Raw genomic sequence first — 4,167 nt, 5'->3', positions numbered from 1 at the left:
TATCACACGGGAATACATTTATGTAGTTTCTCTGGACAACAATATGTTTCAGGTCAGTGTGTGTGTGTGTGTGTGTGTGTGTAGGCTCGTTCCTAATGAATGTGATTTTTCATGCTTTCTCTTTGTGTTGCTCCTCACCTCGTTGTGCATTATCATAAAAAAATAACCCCTTTGTGTCCGCGGTTTCATGCATTTCATTTTTTTATTTTCTGCTCTCTGAACAGAGGCACAGAAGTTATTTTCTTTTTCCTTTAGAAGCTTTATTTAGTTGCAATTGATTATTTGCACCATGCTGTCACATGCTGACACTTAAAATGTAGTTTCAGCTACAAGGTTCAATCTTTTCTTTAAAACATTATTTTAAAAAAGGCTCTCTTGATGATTTAAACTGATGTGAACAAAGGAGCTGCTTGTCTAAGATATCCTTCTTGTTTTAAACTGATACACAATTTTGTGTTGGATTTAAACTTGTAAGTTAGAACACTACAGTCTCACAATAACACTAAAACCCAGCAGATCAAGGAAGCAATAGAACAACCAGTCCAGTTTCCTGTGGCTTAAAATTGCTGTTTTTGTCAGAGGAGTCTGGGGGTTTGAAGAGAGTGATGTAACAGCTGTTACACAAACATCCTGGTAATCTGTAATGGCACTGGGAGGAGTTTTTAACAGATTTTGATAAGTCTCATTCTTTTATTGATGCCTCTTCATGACCTACAGGGTAAAATTAGATTATCAGCGATATGATTGGTTATTCCTTTATACTGAATTTAGTGCTTGTGTTCAGGTCAGATTTTCATGAAAAAAGCTGAGTAGATATTCCTCACTCACCCTGAAGTGTCTACATTTAGACGTTAGCAAGCACACCATGTTTTGCATACATGGCTGATTCTGGAGCAGGATTAGCAAAAAGACGTACATTTTCTGTTGTAGTATTGTTCTAGGTTGTGAAACTCCTAACAGAATTAAGTTGCGTTGAACATGATTTAATGTTTATGCCACTGTTTGAATGCTTCACTGCTCTTTGACGACTAAAGAGTTATACTGTGGGCATATTTACATTTTATTTAAAGTTATATTTTTGGGGGGCTTTTTGCCTTTAGTGATTAGTACAGCTGAAAAGAGACAGGAAATGTGGGGAGTAGAGATCGGGGGGAAGACATGCAGCAAATGGTCGCGGCCGGGAGTCGAACCGGCGACCCCTGTGAGGAGGACTTTAGCCTCTGTATGTGGGGCGCTTAGACTCGCTAGGCCACCAGCCCCCCATATTTACATTTTTAGCACAATGCGTGACAGTGCTCATGGGAAATACAGTCTTCATCCCTGAAAACACTACCGATTTCATTCAAAGAGGGCAGCAGAATCAACACAACATGAAAACTCCTCACAGAGCCTTTAATATAAAGATCTCTGGAGCTTCTCTGTGATGTTGTCCAATGCGCAAAATAACAATCTGAGCCTGTCAGTGGGAAAAACGCAAACTTTTACAGGACTGATCCTGAGCTTTTGCTTGCAGGGATTGCGCTCGAGTGCATGCATGAAATCTGAAATGGTGTAAACAAAAAAAAAGAGCAGGCCATATAAATTCAAAACCAGTGAAGTACACTTAAAGAAGTACACTGTCCTGTGATAATAAAACTCTCTACACTAAAACTTTCAAACAACCTCAACCTGCTATTTACGAGTGTTTGTATCTCCGAGAAGTTTCTCCAGATAATGTCACTAGCAAAAGAAGAAAGTGGTAGCTGTTTGACCCAAAAGAACAGTGTTAACATTACAGTCCACAGTCTGTTTTTATATGTAGTGTTTGATTTAATCTACTTGTTATTTCTAAGTCTCACCATTTAACCCCACTGCATGTTGGGAGCCCAGAGGGACGGGCCAATCAGGAAGCAGGAGGGCCACAGGCACTTCCTACGAGCAATCAGTGTCACTCAGGTGTGATGGATGGATATGACACACACACACACACACTTACACACACATATAAATCTTTAAACACACAGAAACACACATCTGCAAAGTACTTTTGGACACACACTCTCACACACTCTTGCTGTGCAGAGTGGTTGAAGTTAAACAGCGCTCAGTGTGTGTGACACTGCCATCCATTACGCTAAAACAGGAGTGTGTTAGCCAAAACCTGAGACTGCACAGGCCTCCTACGTGTGTATTTTTTTATTTCGTCATTTGATTTGACTTGTTTAACTTCAGCTTTCTCTACTCCCTCACACTCTTTCTTCTTTTTCTTTTCAACTTTTCTGTTTCACTCTCCCCTTGTGTGCCTTTCCCTTCTCTCTTTGGGATTATAAACATTCCTTCATGTATTGATTTAACAGCTATTTGAGAACTGGACAAAACCAAGCTGTAAGCCAAAAACTGCAGGTCCTCGGGCGTCCACTAGAGGCTGTTTCCAAAAGTGAAGCCAACTTTAAAGTGTCCGACTTCACAGCAGAAATAAATATGTTTACAGCCTGGTACGAGAGGAGATACTGCATTATGGTGTAATTCGATGCCCTGGGCTGAAGTTCTTAGCCATGAAATAATTACATTTCTCTTCCTCTGTATCCTTTGCTTTGGTAAAATGTCACCAAACTTTAGACCTCTGCACGTTAAGACATTTTATCATCTGGTGGTCTTTGCGACCAACTGACCACCAGATGATAAAATAGTGCAACAGTAATTGAATTTACACAACATGACTCAACTTGATGTAACTTTACATCAAATTTCTCAGTGAAGTTTAAGGTGCTGTGTCCACTGATGCCATTTATTTTGAGATTGGAGTGCCCTCAACCTCAATTTCAGAGCGCTTCTCACCAGCGTTTACTGTTGCTAGATTACGAAAGTCATCTTGCAGCACTTCCGTTTCCCATAGTAATGACCGTTGGGTACATTTTGAAAATGCTCTGTATGCTTCATACTTGCGTTCATTCAATGGCATTTCAACAAGAAACTGTAAAAAACTATTGACTTTCTCTTCCGTCCGGACAGCCGCCATTGTTGTTGACAAAGCTGATATCAGAAATCCCGCCCCTTCTTGATTCTGATTGGTCGGTGATCAAGAAGTGACATGGATGAGCGCAGTGGTGTTCCAAAAGTTGAACTGTTTTCAACTGAGAGTGCTGAGGGTGCTGCGACAAAACCATAGACTGTATAAAATATGGATGTAGTATCCGTGACGTCACCAATCTGTTTCTGAAGCACTGTTTTGAGGCCAATATTCAGCGGGAGCCATATTGCTGCTGTCAAACAATTGTGACGTAAAGAGGCGGGCTTTGAGCCTCCTAGCCAAAAGCTACTGTGTTCCCTCCTGTCAATCAAGTCAGCTGTGCCTCTCATTGGAAGACTTGTAATCTCAATATCTTTGAAATTACCACGTTAGAAAAAAGTTCACCCCCCTCACAGTGTGTGCCGATTGAGAAATGAGCTATCCAGACTACACTCGCCTTTTGTACCAGGCTGTTATCATGTTTATTTCTGCTGTAAAGATCGTCTTTTTTTTTGGTGTGTATGTGGCTTCCGGTACTTCTGTAGCCAGCCTCAAGCGGATCCTCGATGAATTGCAGTTTTTAGCACTTCCACATTGGACTCATATTTTTAGACCGGAGGTTGCCGCTTGGACAAAACCAAGCCTGACCCTGAGGGCGTTTTTGCGCTGAGTGCTTGAAGCGTCGAATCAAACTAGGTTTCAATAGGAAAAAGCTGCTACCAGTGCAAAATAGGGCAGCAGTGGACACAGTGCATCATTCTGAAGGATTTATGTGGCTATAAGGGACTGAAAAGCGCAACCGAAATTCACGTGCCTAGCACGGAATCCACATATCTCAGAAATTCAGAAACAGTTACAAGCTGAAACAGGTTCTTGATACCCAAACCTATTTGTAAAGATCCAACCACTAACTGATTAATGACCACATATGAAGGTGACCTAAATCTGAGTTGAAAAGATTAGATTCAACGTGACCTGTGCTGCTCAAACTGCCATAAAAACATCAGCTCTGAGTCACATGATGATGAGCAAAATATCACATATGGGTCACTTTTCTCTGCAGTGTGAACACGTCTTCATCTCCTTTTACAAAAGTAAAGTTTTATTCAATCACCTGTTATTAAAATCCAACAGAAGCAGCCTTTTCTTTCGAAAGCACTTTGAAGTAAAGCTGGCGT

The sequence above is a fragment of the Notolabrus celidotus genome, chromosome 20 (genome assembly GCF_009762535.1).
Source record: "Notolabrus celidotus isolate fNotCel1 chromosome 20, fNotCel1.pri, whole genome shotgun sequence".
Taxonomy (NCBI): domain Eukaryota; kingdom Metazoa; phylum Chordata; class Actinopteri; order Labriformes; family Labridae; genus Notolabrus; species Notolabrus celidotus.
The sequence above is the reverse complement of the archived record's forward strand: the minus strand, read 5'-3'. Positions refer to the sequence as shown.